Raw genomic sequence first — 16,912 nt, forward strand, 5'->3', positions numbered from 1 at the left:
AAGGTAATCAATGTAAAACATATAAGAAAAATAGTCCTAATCTCCTAGAACTATCAGTATTTAGAAAATAATACCAATCACTTAATATTCTTATTTTGTGTAGCTTCAAGGGGCAGAACTAAGGTAATAAAATATCCTTCCTATAGTAGTACCAAAAATATACTGCTGAATTTCCAGTTCTAGAACAAGAAATAGAAGACAAAAAGAACCAAATGGAAATTTTAGAACTTTTTGAAAAATCACTAGAATTTGAAAAGCAAATGGATGGTTTCAACAAATGAATGAAAAGGATGGAGGAACAACAATGAACTTGAAAACACAATAGAAATTACCCTATTTGAAAAACAAAGATAAAAAAGACTACAAAATAAAATATACAGAGCCTCAAGGACTTGAGGGATTATAATAAAAGACATAAGTGATTATAGCTCCAGGAGAGGAGAAAGATGGGGCTTAAAAATTGTTTGATGATACAATGACTAAAAATTTCTCAAATTTGCAAAACATATAAGCCTACTCATTCAAGAAACTACATAAGCCCCCAAATAAGAAATATGCAAAGAAATCTGTGCCAAGACATATCATAATTAAACGAAAACCTAAAGACAAACTATCTTGACAGCAGCAAGAAAGAAACAATACCTTATCTAAAGAGGAAAAACAATTCCAATGACAGTGATAAAATCTCTCATCAGAAACTTCAGAGGCCAAAAAAGAAGTGGAACAATAGTTTTCTTTTTTTTTGGGGGGGGGAACAATAGTTTTCAATTGTTGAAATAAAAGAAAAGTCAACCCTGAATTCTAAATATGGTAAAATTATCTTTCAGGAATGAATGAGAAATAAAGACATTCTCAAACAAAAGAAAACTAAGAGAATTTGTCACCAACAAACTTACTATAAAAGAATGGCTAAGGAAGTTCTGGAGTTTTTGTTTAGGGAAACAAAAAGAAAAGAAAAAGAATGAACCTGGAAATTCTAAGAAGGAATAAAGAACATGGTAAATAAAAATATGGGAAAATACAATAGACTGTTCTTCTCCTCTTTAGTTTTCTAAATTATGCTGATGTTTGAAGCAAAAAGTATACATTGTCTGATGTGTCTTTCAACATACACAGAAGAAATATTTAAGGTAATTACACTATCAACAGGGAAAGGTAAAAAAGTATGAAAGGTTTCAACATTTCACTCTAACTAGTAAAATGTCAACACCAGTAGGACATTGTGTAACATAGAACCCAGAGCAACTTCTTAAAAAAAAAAAAAATCTTGGCAAAGAAATATACTCAAGGAATTCCTGCTATGGCTCAGTAGGTTAAGAACCTGATGCTGTCTCTGTGAGGACCTTACTCAATGTGTTAAGGATTCGGCATTGCTGCAAGCTGCCACATAGGTCGCAGATGTGTCTCAGATCTGGTATTGGCTTGTAGCTGCAGGTCAATTTGACCCCCAGCCTGGGGACTTCCATATGCCTTAAGTGCAGAAAAAAAAAAAAAAAAAAAAAGGAGAGAAAAAAATATACTCCAAATCATTAAAGATGAATCAAAATGTAATCCAAAAAAAGAGTTCGAGTGACCTAGAGAAAGGCAAGAAAAAGAAAACAGAAAATAAAAAAAGGAACAAACAGAAAAAAAGAATATGGCAAACAAGAAAAGTAGAGACCAATATTCCTTATGAATATAGACACACAAATTCTTAACAGGATATTATCAAATAAAATTCAGCATATATAAAAAGAATTATACAGTCTAACCAAATGGAAGTTATTGCTAAAATGCAAGGCTGGTGGAATATTAAAAAAACAATATAAGTATTGTATCCACAACTTAAAAAAGAAAAATAACATGATCTTATTCATTGATGCAAAAAAAAAAAATCATGATAAAAAAATTTTTAGAAAACAAGAAAGGAGAACTTGCTCAAATAAAAGACAATAAAACTTAAGGCTAAGTTTTAGCTTACTAGCAGTTTAACCTTAATTGCAATTAAATCTAAGCTTAACCTTAATGGCAAAAAGCTCAATGTTTTCAGGTAAAGAGAAATTTTTTTTGTTTTTTTAGGGCCACCCCAACGGCATATGGAGGTTCCCAGGCTAGGGGTCCAATCGGAGCTGTAGTCGCCAGCCTATGCCAGAGTTACAGCAATGCAGGATCTGAGCTGCGTCTGTGACCTACACCACAGCTCACAGCAATGCCAGATCCTTAACCCACTGAGTGAGGCCAGGGAGCAAACCCACGTCCTCATGGATGCTAGTCAGGTTCGTTAACCACTGAGCCATAATGGGAACTCCCGAGAAATTTCTTTATTTCTAATAGCCAAAAAGTAGAAATAAGCCAAATGTCCTTTAATATGCAAATGGCTAAACAAACCGTGTGTATACATATCATGGAATACTACTCAGTAATAAAAAGGAAAAAACTACTGATATCTACAACATAGATGGACCCGAAGGGTGATATGCTGAATTTTTTTTAAAAAATCACAAAATACCATATACTATACAATTCCCTTTATATAATATTCTCTAAATGATAACATTAAAGAAGTGGAGAATAAATTAGCGGTTGGCAGAGGTTAGGGATGGGCGGAGTAGGAAGATGTTACCATAAAGATGTAGCAAAAGGAAGGTCTCTGTGATGGTATAGTAGCTTTATATTTTTATAATAGTGGGGATTATGTGAATCTACGTGATAAAACCATACAAATATTGTTTCAATGTCAGTTTCCTGGTGTTGATGTTGAACTACAGGTATATAAGACGTAACTATTGGGGGGACCTACTTGAAGGGCGCATGGGATCTCTCTGTACTATCTTTGCAACCTCTTGCCAATATATAATTATTTCAAAATTAAAAAGGAAAAATAATGTGTTGCGCTTTCATGGGTATTGATAATCTCATCACTAGAAGTGCTCAAAGAAAAGTTGGCATATTGCTTGTCTGCATGACATAGAGAAAAACTGGTGCTTCAAGAAAGTTACATGAAGGAGTTCCCGTCGTGGCGCAGTGGTTAATGAATCCAACTAGGAACAATGAGGTTACGGGTTCGATCCCTGGCCTTGCTCAGTGGGTTAGGGATCCGGCGTTGCCGTGAGCTGTGGTGTAGGTCACAGATGTGGCTCAGATCCCGCATCGCTGTGGCTCTGGTGTAGGCTGGTGGTTACAGCTCCGATTCGACCCCTAGCCTGGGAACTCCAATGCCATGGGAGTGGCCCTAGGAAAGGCAAAAAGACAAAAAAAAAAAAAAAAAAAAAAAAAAGAAAAGAAAAGAAAGAAAGTTACATGAAAAGCACACTAACTCTGGGAGTGCCCCTCGTGGCTCAGTGGTAACGAACCTGACAAGTACCAGTAAAAACACGGGTTCAATCCCTGGCCTCACTCAGTGAGTTAAGGATCCAGCATTGTGGTGAGTCCTCCAATTCGACACTTGGCCTGAGGAACTTCCATGTGCCTCAGGTGCAGCCCTAAAAGAGATCTCCCCCACCAAAAAAAAACCCACTAAATCCTACAGAATTCTGATATTCACTGATTCTATTAGTTCAAATTAAACACATTTAAAAGAAGAAAAAAAAGGGAGTTCCCATCGTGGCGCAGCAGAAACGAATCTGACTAGGAACCATGAGGTTGTGGGTTCAATCCCTGGCCTTGCTCAGTGGGTTAAGGATCCTGCGTTGCTGTGGCTGTGGCGTAGGCCGGCAGCACCGATTAGACCTCTAGCCTGGGAATCTCCATTTGCTGCAAATGCATCCCTAAAAGGACCAAAAAAGAAAAAGTAAACATAAAACCTAGTTAAAAATAATCAAAAGATTCAAACCTTAAGCTAAGATTTTCTCCTTCACTTATCTCTACTACAAAATATAAACAAACTCAGTGGTACATGTGTTTGTGTTGTGTGTTAGATGCATAGAGGGAAAAAAGTTCAGATATTCTATTTATAATATTTTCCCTCCAGTCATTAAGTGAATGCAAAGGTTTATTAAGTGCTGGGTTTTTGGGGTTTTTTTTTTTTTTTTTTTTTTTTTTTGTCTTTTGTCTCTTTTAAGGCCTCACCCGAGGCATATGGAGGTTCCCAGGCTAGGGATCTAATCAGAGCTGTTGCTGTTGGCCTACACCAGAACCACAGCAATGCAGGATCCCAACCATGGCTGTGACCTACACCACAGCTTATGGCAATGCTGGATCCTCAACCCACTGAGTGAGGCCAGGGATCGAACCCGCAACCTCATGGTTCCCAGTAGGATTCATTTCCACTGAGCCACAACAGGAACTCCAAATAACTGTTTTATGTCACAGTTTTTCATTATTTTAGGTTAATAAGTATTTTTATTTAAATCACATACTCTACAAAGGTATTTTTTGACATCTTTATTTTAACTTAATCATGTTTATAAAATCACAACACGTTGCTGCAACATAAAGTTTTACAGCTGGAGCCACAAAAACTATGTTAAAGTACTGGCTCCACTCCTTATTAATTTTATGAATTGAGCAAGTCACATGATACATTAGGCCTCATTTACTCATCTGCATAAAAAGAGATTAATTGTGATATCTCACAGGCTGTTTAAAGGTTCAAGTAAGATAATGGTCATGAGAGTGCTTGGTAAATTATAGAGCCATCCCAAGGTGGATGGTATCATAGCCATCTTCATCATTATTAAAATAAATTGATCATAATTTTCATTCTAAATAGACAGAGGAAATTCATCTATGACCCTTTTATTTTTCCTCTCATTTCTTTTCTTGGTATTTTACTTTCTTCCTCAGCTCCTCAGGTTATATGTGTCAGCATTTCCCAAGAGGAAAAACTGGTACTGCAAAATGTTAATATGCTTAAATGATATACAAATCACCTAGCAAAATAAGCTTTGAAAATTCTGGATTAAATGTAATTAAATAGATTTCCTGAATGCAAAATTTTCCTATGGTAATGAAATATGCTTCTTTCCAAGAATTATGTAACATACAGTTTCCACAAACTTAATTGGAAAGCTAACCTTTCTCACAGGACAAGTGTCAAGGAACTCTATTTTGATATATAATGCTGAAACCTTCCTGAAGGGTCATTTTTCCTAAGATAGTCTTTAAAACTGATGATAAGGCTTAAGTCCTTCAAGAAAAATGTTCAGTATTAAGGAAGACTAAAAGCCTCAAGTTTAAAAAACAAAAAGTTATACATAGAGAATATTATCTAAGGCAATGGTTTTCAAACTATGTTCCATGGAGTAGCTTCAGAGACAACTGTTGGGAAGTGGCTGAACTGATTCTAAGGTAATACTCATAGTCATCACAGCATAGTGTTCATGCCTTTGTGAAGGATCTGTGACTAGCTCCTAATTAAGGTGGTGGGAGGGCAAAGTGATGGGACATCACTCTCAGGATATCATTAATAGGATTGTCTAGCTAGTCAACTTGCTCTAAGATGCCCTCTGCCAACTCCATGAAGTAAGCAGTCATGATGAAGCCCATGTGGCAAGAACGAGCAGGCAATCTTTAGGAACTGAGGGCACTGCCTAGGAACTTCAGGTACCATCTAGTCACAGAGAAATGAATTCTGCCAACAATCTCATTGAATTTGAGGTTAGATTCTTCCCCCATCAAGCCTCTAGGAACAAAGCCTAGCTAACAACCTGACTGCAGCTTCGAGAACCTAAACTGAGCACCCAGTGAAACCATGCTGAGACTCCTAAACAACAAAAATTATAGGGTGGTGAATGTGTGTTGTTTCAAGCCACTGAGTTTGTGATAATTTGCTCCTAATGCACTGCCAGCTCTGAAAGCAGATTTTAAAGATAGAGACCAAACCATAAAAGTCAGTAGATCTAAAGGGCAAGATGCGCTTCAGTCAAGACTCAAGCTCCAAAACAAAACCAAGTCTAGCTAAAAGGCAATATTTGAAATACGAAGATAGAGAATTCTCCATGATTAGCTTTTTTTAAAAAAAATCCTGCTCCTTTGGTATTACCAATGTATTCTTCTTTAATAACATGTAATTGATCATTGTGTATATTATACACATTAGAACTCATATTAATGATCACACACTGTGAAATTGTTTTAGGATTTGTGGATGTAAAGAGACCTCGGGAAACTTATATTCTAGAAAGGTAGACAGGTAAAATATAAAACAGCAAGCCTTAAAGTAATATATACCCAGGCTATACTGTTTCATTAGAGCTAAGTTACTATCAACTATAGCATATACAATTATTATTATTATTATTATTATTATTATTATGTCCACACCTAGGGCATATGGAACTTCCCAGGATGGGAGTCAAAATGGAGCTGCAGCTGCTGGCCACAGCCACAGCCACAGCAACACAGGATCCAAGACATGGTCCATTCCCTGTTAAAGGCTTCAAGTCCCCTTCAAGGAGATTAAACCCAAAAGCCTCTGCCATGTGTCACCGTAATGCCCCTTCGCCCACCTTGAGCAGCCTGGGCTGCTCACTCCCTACTTGGGAAAGAATACCACCCATTCCTCACCCCGCCTCTATATAATCTGTTCCCCATGCAAATAAGGTATCTTGCTGGAAACCAGTCAGAAGATCAGATACGCCCCATACAGAAATCAAACAACACTCAGCCCTTACGCAAGGCCCAGGGGGTTGGGGCAGGAGAAATTGGGTCCCCACTCAGGTCCACAGCATGGGGATATAAAAACAATTGTAAAGCAAGGTGGGCCCTCTTTTGCCTGCACACCCATGCACATGAGCCCTGTGCACTCTTGTGCCCTTTCTCTGAAAATGCACTTTCATTTTAATAAATTTGTAAAACACCCACCATTTCAATATTTTGTTATGGCAGAGCAGGGACCGAGAAAACTGCAATTTATCATTCTGGAACAAACTATCTAGCACTACCTACACCACAGCTCAGGGCAACACCAGATCCTTAACCCACTGAGCAAGGTCAGGGATTGAACCTGCATCCTCATGGATCCTAGTCAGGTTCTTAACCACTGGGCTACAATGGAATTCTGCAATTATTTTATACATCACTAGAAAGGAAAAAAATGATGCCACTAAACAATGACAATCACTTGACAGCAAAAAGAATATTTAGAATTTTAAAAAGAATTTATATTTTCAAAATATTACAATGTAGACAATTTGCTTCTTAGGATGAAAAAATTACGGCATTTCATGGAAAAAATGTTGATTGTTCAGAAAGGAGAGAGGTTTTAAAACTTAAGAAATGCTTCACTATAGAAGTGATATTTAAACTGTATCTTGAAAGATGAGTTAAGATTTTACTTACTGAATGATTTTACTTTCTTAGAGGAAAACAACAGGTATAATCCTGGCATAGAAAAGAGAATACATCAAAATACTGCTGCTAATAGGAACATATATAATATGTTTGGCAGGCAGTAGAATATTAACAAGTAACCTTTTCCTAATCCTGTAATTGGATGTTGTTTCATGACCTGCATCAGTAGCTCTCAATCACAATGTTGTAACACAGGTATAAAGGGTGCCACGAGTAATGCCATGACTGATAAAAAACATAGTTTACAAACTAAACTTTAAAATAGAATAAATTTAAAAATCAGAATAATTTTTCAACCTTGTATTTACATTAATGTAAATCTCATTTAATGTCTTAAATGAAAAGGAAAGAAGTAAAGCTGAAAAAAGCAATTATTATTTTTTTCTTTTTCTTTCTTTTTTTTCTCTTTTTTAGGGCCACACCCACAGCATATGGAAATTCCCAGGCTAGGGGTCTAATTGGAGCTGTAGCCACTGGCCTATACCACAGCCACAGCAACCTCAGATCCAAGCCGCATGTGTGACCTACACTACAGCTCACAGCAAAGCTGGATCCTTAACCCACTGAGTGAGGCCAGGGATCAAACCTGCGTCTTAATAGACGCTAGTCAGATTTGTTTCTGCTGAGCTACAACGATAATGCCTGAAAAAAGAAATTATAAACTCAAAATGGATTAAAGACTTAGATATAAGACCAGACACTATAAAACGCTTAGAGGAAAACATAGGCCAAACACTCTCTGACATAAACGACATCTTCTCAGATCCACCTCTTAGAGTACTGACAATAAAAACAAAACTAAACAAATGGGACCTAATCGAACTTAAAAGTTTCTGCACAGCAAAGGAAACCCTAAACAAAACGAAAAGACAGCCCACAGAATGGGAGAAAATCTTTGCAAGTGAATCAACTGACAAAGGATTAATCTCCAAAATTTATAAACAACTTCTGCAGCTTCATACCAAAAAAAAAAAAAAAAAAAAAAAAAAAAAAACCCATCCAAAAATGGGCAGAAGATCTAAACAGACACTCTCCAAAGAAGACGTACAGATGGCCAAAAAACACATGAAAAAATGTTCAACATCGCTCATTATTAGAGAAATGCAAATCAAAACCACTATGAGGTACCACCTTACACCAGCCAGAATGGCCATCATCCAAAAGTCTATTAACAATAAGTGACGGAAAGGGTGTGGAGAAAAAGGAACCCTAGTACACTGTTGGTGGGATTGTCAATTGGTGCAACCACTGTGGAAAGCAGTATGGAGATTCCTCAGAAAACTAGACATAGAACTACCATTTGATCCAGCAATCCCACTCCTGGGCATCTATCCAGAGAAAACCAAGACTGGCAAAGACATGTGTACTCCGATGTTCGTTGCAGCACCAGTTGCAATAGCCAAGACTTGGAAACAACCTAAATGTCCATCGACAGAGGAGTGGATCAAGAAGATGTGGTACATATACACAAGGGAATATTACTCAGCCATTAAAATGAATGAAACACCTCCATTTTTAGCAACATGGATGGACCTAGAAATTATCATGCTAAGTGAAGTCAGCCATACAATGAGACATCAACAACAAATGCTTTCACTGACATGTGGAATCTGAAAAAAGGACAGACTGAACTTCTTTGCAGAACAGATGCTGACTCACAGACATTGAAAAACTTACAGTCTCTGGAGGAGACAGTTTGGGGGGTGGGGGGATATGCTTGGGTTATGGATGGAAATCCTGTGAAATTGGATTGTTATGATCATTATACAACTACAGATGTGATAAATTCATTTGAGTAATAAAAAAAGAGAGAGGAAAAAAAAGAAAAAGAAATTATAAATTGCCCATTATCAGCAGGAAAAGATTATGACCTGAATATGAATTATGTATCATACTGTTAAAATGCTTGGGAATTGTTGATCTTTACTATCAATTCACATAACTAATTTCAACAAATGTGAGACATTAATTGCTTTATGAATTACCAAGAGAAAAAAAATAAAATGCTGCCAATTCTGTCCTAGTTTCAGAGATGACAGAAGTGTGAGGAAAATGTTGATCTGATGAAATACTATACTTTATTCCTGGGAGTACTCAAAGAGAATTATTAATCAGAAGATAAGAATCAAATCCACTTTGGGCATTAACTGGATTATGACCCAAAGCCAATCATTTTACAAAACACATCAATTTTTGCAAAGATCCTTTCCCTTCTAATACAGTGTGATTAGTGAATAAAAGACTGACTGAATACCTATACTTTATAACCTATGATACCACGCCACCCTAAGGTTTTATATAGAATCAAAGCCTCATTTCAGAGGTTTTATTCAATAATAACAATAACCCTTACTGAGTGCTTACTCTGTGCCAGAAATTGAGACAGTCACTAGGGTGGAATGTTTTCTTCCAAGAGTGGCAACACCATTACATATCCCATCCCTCATGTTCTTACATTGTGACAGTGACACTACTGCTCTATTGAGAGGACACTGTCTATATGCTCTCCCCTTGAACCTTGAATTCTAGGACCAACAGAATGTGGTGGAAGTTACACTTCTGTCTTCTGAGCCTAGGTTTAAAAGGACAGCCTGGTTTCCTCCTGACTCTCTCTCCAGACACATGCCTTGGGAGCTGCAAATCCTATGTAAGAAATACATGTATCTAGGGAAAACTGTAAAACCACACTGACTATTGTCCATCAAAATTTCTAACCACTAATTTCAGGTCAGTTTTTATTGCTTTTAGGTAACCATGCTACGTTTCCTTAGTTCATTATCACCACCATCCTCCTGGATAAGAATTTCACATTCTCTCTATCCACAGAACTTTGATCTCATTCCCTCATCCTGATTCTCAGTAATAGTCTTGCTACCTTTTCCACTTCCAGGAAAAAAAAAAAAATTAGATGAAACGTTCCACACTTTTGGAACCAACAATTACCAACCTAAATACATCTATTTTCATATTTTCTGCCTTCCTTCCTATTATTATAAATAAACTGTTCCTGCCCCTTTAGCAACTCATCCCACCTACTAATGCACTAAATCCCATCTTCTTTCACTACTTAAGGATAAGGCTCAAACAATTGTGCTCTCTCTCTCTCTCTAGCATCAACAAATTATTCTTGTGAGAACAGAGATATACTGTCTTACCCCTTTAAAAAAAAAACAAAAACAAACCCCTCTAGGGGTTGGGTGGGGAAGGATTGACAGTGAGATCCCAGAGATTCCGCACGGCTCTAGAGCCCAACCCTGCCCTGGCCCCCAGCTCCCACAAGTGGGCCCAGCTTAGCCATGATCAAGGTGAGCCTCATCTTTACTAACCAGGGAAGCCACAGCTCTCCAAGTTCCACCAGTCCTACAGTGAAGATACACAACAACAAATCATCAGAGACATTCCACTTAGTATCTAAGAGAAATGAAAATGTTTGTAATTTCCTAGGAGGATTACTGATTGGAGGATCTAACAACGAACAGATTTATAGACATCATGCAACATTACATTTTGTTTTCTGTGTGGATTCTTCAGAAAGTGAACTTGACATCTTAGATCTAATTCAAGTATTTGTAGAAGCATTAGACAAGTGTTTTGAAAATGTGTGTGAATTGGATTTAATTTTCTATGTAGATAAGGTTCACAGTATTCATGTAGAAATGGTGAAGGAAGGAATGGTATTGGAAACCAACCTGAATGAGATTGTTACACAAATTGATACAGAGAACAAACTAGAGAAACGTGAGGCTGGCTTAGCAGGAGCTCTAGCCTATGTTGTTATCAGCTATTAAGAATACCAGGAGTTTCCGTCGTGGCTCAGTAGTTAACGAACCTGACAGCATCCATGAGGATGCGAGTTCAATCCCTGGCCTCACTCAGTGGATTAAGGATCCAGCATTGCCGTGAGCTGTTGCGTGGGTAGCAGATGCGACTTGGATCCCACATTGCTGTGGCTGTGGTGTAGGTCAGTGGCTACAGCTCCGATTCTACCCCTAGCCTGGGAACTCCATATGCTGAGGGTGCGGCCCTAAAAGACAAAAGACAAAAAAAAAAAAAAAAAAAAGAATATGAATCTCCTGAGATCCCAAGAACTATTAATATTAACTTGGTGACATCAGTATAAAAGTGTCAAACTTTCCCTCTTTTAAATAAAAAAACTTAAAAGGCCACTCCCAGGTAAAATCCAGGGGAAAAGTCATCTAAGTAAATTTAACCATGCAGTTAGTTTAACCAAAAGTTCTTTTTCCCCCTACTTCATTGGAATTTCCCCCTACTTCACCGGAGTTCCTGGCACAGTTAGGTTTGGAATCATCCATATGGAAGTCATCAATATATGTATAATATATAAACTGGATGAAACTACTGAGGGCATATGTTTCTAGGAAAAAGAAGAGATTGCAGATTAAGCCAAGGAATATTCTCACAATTAGAATGTGATGAGGAAAAGTCAGCCAAGGAAATTGAGAATAACTGGTCAGTGCACTAGGAGGAAAACCAGGAAGAAAGTAATATCCCGGAATCCACTAAAGAAAGGATTTCAAGACATACTGATTGTGTCAACTGCTGCTTAGGAGTCATTATGTACTTCTGATTACTGCTACTTAATATATTTAAAGTGGTGTGAGGTAATCTAGCTGATATGACATATCTTGCATCATAGGGATATTCACACTTAAAAATAACCTTAATTTCATATAAAGTCTATCAAAAGGAAATTTGTATGGGAAGGGTTGGAAGGGAATGGGCATTTGATTATATAATATATTTTCCTCTTCATTGTAGCTCTCAAGGTAGCCTACCATTAAACAAAAAGTATCTACACGGCCCTTCTAATTTTCTAGCATTAGAAACATATAACAGCACACACAATTCACTAGCATACCTGAAACAGTAAATCTTGACAAAAGGTACCACACAAAAATGTCAAATGCACAAAGCAGGGACAGGCAACAGAGAAGCAGAAGTGGAAGAGAAATGGAGAACAGGAAACCAGAAAGACACAGAGAAAAAGAGTACAGAGAGGGAGATGGAGTGAATGCACAGTGGACGACATCTGAAAACTACAATTTCTGAGCCAATTCAGCAAAAGGGTGACTGTAAAATAAAGCAAACTTCAATGACAAGAAATTTTCAGAATACTTATTTAAGTATAATTGGATCACAAAAACAACTGCAGTTGTCTCAAAATAAAGTGAAGACTATTTAGTTTGCATTTAGTTTACTTTTATTTATCGCTTCAAATAAATCTGTCAAAATAAATGGTCAACACTTTCAATTATGAGATAGAAATTAACCATTGGTCAAAACATGCCACCCACGTTTAAATACACCTGCCTGGCCTGTAATTCAAAATTAAAGTTGTCTTATTTAAAGATGGTACACATTTTCTCTACAAATAAATGTATTCTAATATAGCAATTTGGTAGTGTCAACATCACAGATGCATTCATTTTTTAATAAGTAAGCAGAAAAGGGAAAATTTTTATTCAGCATCCCTGAAGACGCTCTTCTTGTTTTACATAATATTTGCAAGTAGATATTTGAATCAGGGATCTTAGTTCGTTATTATTATTGACCTTTTGGAGATGAAAAGTTTTATTTTAAAAATTTTATTTTGAGCTAATGGCCATTTTACACTATAATGATATCCCTCTTTTGTGCAGAGTGCCACTGCATGTGACTGCTTGCTATATTTTTATTTCGACTTTTTTATTGTCTTTTTAGGGGCACACCCACAGCATATGAAGGTTTCCAGGCTAGGGGTCAAATCAGAGCTACAGCTGCCGGCCTACACCACAGTCATAGCAACGCGGGATCCAAGCTAAGTATGTGACCTACATCACTGCTCACTGGCAATGCCAGATCCTTAACCCACTGAGTGAGGCCAGGGATCAAACCTGCAACCTCATGGATAATAGTCAGATTTGTTTCCACTGAGCCACGATGGGAACTCCTTGACATCAACATTTTTTAAAATGTTTTGTACCTATTGGAAATAGTAATCACTTAAGTAGCCTGTCAAAAGTTTTCTCAAGGAATAAACTATTGCTCTATTAACTTTCATAAAAATGTTAGTCTTAGAACTTCCTGAAAGAACTGCTACATATGTAAAATGCTTATTGCCAACTTGTAAAAGATTTTGGAAAGTTATATGATATGGTTAAGCCAGACATATCAAAAGAAAATAGTTAATGATAATTTAAATTTATTTGAATTTTAATGCAAATACAAAGAAAGATGAAGCATAAGGCATGAAAGCATGAAAAAATCAATACCTTAGTAAATTTGGTGGAGTTGTGAGGAAAATGTTATAGGGAAATGAATGTTGTTATAAAGTAAATAAAGGATTTTTTAACATATTTTTGGCATTAAGTATGACCTATTTAATGCATAAGATTATATTCACAGTATTTTTTGATATGTACTCTGAGAGTACATAGGGTGTGGGGAATAATCACTACAAATGGAATATAGTAAGGCAACTTAATAGTTTCCTTTTTTCATTTTTATTGCATAAATATTATAGCCATACTAATGAAACCACATTATTTTTTTTGTTTGTTTTATAAACTGCTACCACTACTTCCACTTTATCCTTATTTCTTTCTGGTTTTATATGCATGTCATTTTAACATAGATGTAACTTTCAATTCAGCTTCTAAATTAAGTTTACATTATAGCCTGGATAATTTTCCTTGTTACCAAAGTCTTCATAATTATCAACTTCAAATAGACTTCAGTGAATTTTTAACAACCTGTTTTCTAGGGGGAAAACAGGCCCTGTTTTATAACATTTGTCTAGTTCCATAGTGCAACTACCTTCACTCAAGCCAGTTTTGACCTACCAACACTGTATCATTGAATGTGGAGCTGGGAAAAGATCCACACAATTAGTTCTCACAAGTTGGAACAACTCAGCTCCAGTACATTATTTTTGGACATCTGAACTTCTTCCCGTTATGCAGTCTTATAACCCTTACAAAGAATATCTTATTTTGGCAGGCACAACTGGTTCTCTACCTAGCAATCACTTTCTATCCCTTTAGAACTGTAAACTCTAAGCCCGTATTGGTTATTTAACTCCAGTGCCAGTGATTAGTTAGGAACTGGCATGAATAACCATTATGACCAAAAACACATGAAAAAGTACACAGAGGAAGCTTCTAGAAAAGCTTGCCTCAGTTTTAAAAGGGAATATGAGTACAGGATGCTTAAAATTGTTACATCCTTCTTATAGAAATAAAGGGAAAATACTGAGAACAAAATCTTAGTGGATGGAGTTGTAGACCACCCATATGAACCAACAGAACCACACTCACCCCTCAAGCTGCCACAGGTATTGCATACTCACTACTCATAGCTGAGTCCTTTACTCAAGAAGTTATGCTCCTTCCCCAGAGAACCCACATGGAGCTCTCCTGACCCCTGCCTCAATTAAGTCATCCCTGAAGATCTACACCAGCTTCAAATTACTGAGCTGCAACAGAGGTAATTACAGTAGTCCCCAAGGGGACAAATCTGTCTTTTGGAAGGACTAATATTCCTTGGGCTGTGGGATTAAGTACTGCCATATGGGTCAACTGGAAGCCCCTGAAAATATCCTCTCCAACTGACAAAGATTAAATAAAAAATGAGGATGCAAGATGACGCATCTTTATTTTTATTCAACACATTATATTCCCATTTTGTTTCATTTTATATTTTATGGAAGTATAACTGACTTGAAATAGTGATTCAATATTTTTTATACATTACAAAATGGTCAACAAAATAAGTCTAGCTACTAAATTATTTCAGTATTTTTGACTATATTCCACATAACAACCAATGGAGAAGAAAATTACACAGCTGAACCCTGCCTGAATTCCAGACTCACAAAATAATGATAAAGGAGGGATTTCTGGTTTAGTGCCTTGAAGTATCAACTAGTTCTCTTCACAAAACACCAAGTAGAAGCTTGGATGAAATTGTCAAAAACAAGAATGCATGGCTGTGGAAATCAAACAAAAGCACATAAAAAAATGAGAAAGATGCTGGAGTTTCAGATAATAGCAACAGAAGTCTGTTACCTTCTTAGCTGAGGTTGGTCCCACAAGCCCCTTCTGGTATAGCACACACATGAAGGATCACTAGTTTTAGCAGTACAAGGCTGGCTCAGAAAACCAGCAGCTCTGTAACAGGAGCTTTGCTACTTGACTTGGGGTGGGATGATGGCTCTATCAGCTAAAAGAATAGGAAACTATGAGAGAAAGCCAGCAGCTCTGGCTCTTAAGACTGCAGTCCTAAATAGGGTGAATGGCAGACCAGCCAGAATTTGATAGAGAAACTTTGTAAATGAGAGACCTACAGGAAAAAAAAGCCTGATAAATTCTCCACAAATATCAGACTGACTAGGAAGTTATACCATGTTCAGGATAAATCCCCAGAGATTCTAGTAGCAAGTAAAATGCAAGTGATGTGAAAACCAGCTCTACTCTCAATGTGTCCCCAACATTACACAGATTGATTAGCAAAGGGTGAAAGCCTTAAAAACTGAAGATATCTGAGAACAACTTCTGTCCAAATCTCTTGCTATGCAGACACAGGAGCAGCCCATAGGAAGGTAGTAAGACTCTTATCATGGAAAAAAATGCAATGACATGTATAAAGTGCTAAGAGAGAGGATAGAACTCTGTTAACCAAGAAATTTCTAACCAAAGAAATTATTATCCAAAAATGTAAATGAAATTTAAAAATTTTTCACAGATTAAAACAGGCATATGTCTTTTACACCACAAGATCTAAGACCTAGCTTAGGCGCTATAACTGGCTCCTTAAATTTGCTGAATCTAATAAATAAAAAAGTTATCACTTATTGTTACTTATAAAATTATTTCTTTGGGAAAATACATAAAGGTTAAAATTAGAAACACATATTTCCTGTTTTTTCAGTAAAATTTGAAATGTTGCCCTTTATATTATCTCAAGAATAGAATATGAAGCCCAAATTCTAGGGTTATCAAAACCAAGATATCCTTAATTACAAAGCAAAGGTCAATGGCCCCATGGAAAATAAATTTTTTCTTTAAAAATTTCCCAACATGTATGGATATATGACCATTTGCCAGGGCAGAGGGGAGAGGGAGTGGGATGGACAGGAAGTTTGGAGATGGTAGATGCAAACCATTACATTTAGAATGGATAAGCAATGGAATCCTACTGTATAGCACGGGGAACTACATCCAATCTCTTGGGTTAGAATATAACAGAAGATAGCATGAAAAAAAAGAATGTATATTATGTATGATTGGGTCACTTTTTTGTACAGCAGAAATTGAAGGAATATTGTAAATCATCTATACTTTAATAAAAAAAATTAAAAAGATTCCCAACATGTAGGATATGCTGAAATAAAGTAGTTCTACAATCATCTCTTAGAAAAAATTTTAAACTCCATTGAACTGCTGACTCTGTCCACACTGTGTATACATTCATACATTCACATACACACACTTCTGTATCTGTGTACTATTTTGTAAAACATAAGCATACCTAAAATGCATTTGGTTTGAAGAGACTACAACATATTCCATTCATACTCATACTCATTTACTCTAAACCCAGAATTTTAAAATCCTTTTTTTTTTTTTTCTATCATTTTAGG

At 36.6% G+C, this 16,912-nt stretch overlaps 1 protein-coding gene and 1 pseudogene across 1 annotated transcript in view; one reads left to right on the plus strand and one right to left on the minus strand.

Annotated features, from left to right (window-relative positions):
• RIMS2 (regulating synaptic membrane exocytosis 2) overlaps positions 1–16,912 on the minus strand; it is a 613,799-nt gene that overhangs the window by 296,564 nt on the left and 300,323 nt on the right.
• Positions 10,369–11,170, plus strand: LOC100153699 (annotated as a pseudogene).

Source organism: Sus scrofa, chromosome 4, assembly GCF_000003025.6.
Source record: "Sus scrofa isolate TJ Tabasco breed Duroc chromosome 4, Sscrofa11.1, whole genome shotgun sequence".
NCBI lineage: Eukaryota > Metazoa > Chordata > Mammalia > Artiodactyla > Suidae > Sus > Sus scrofa.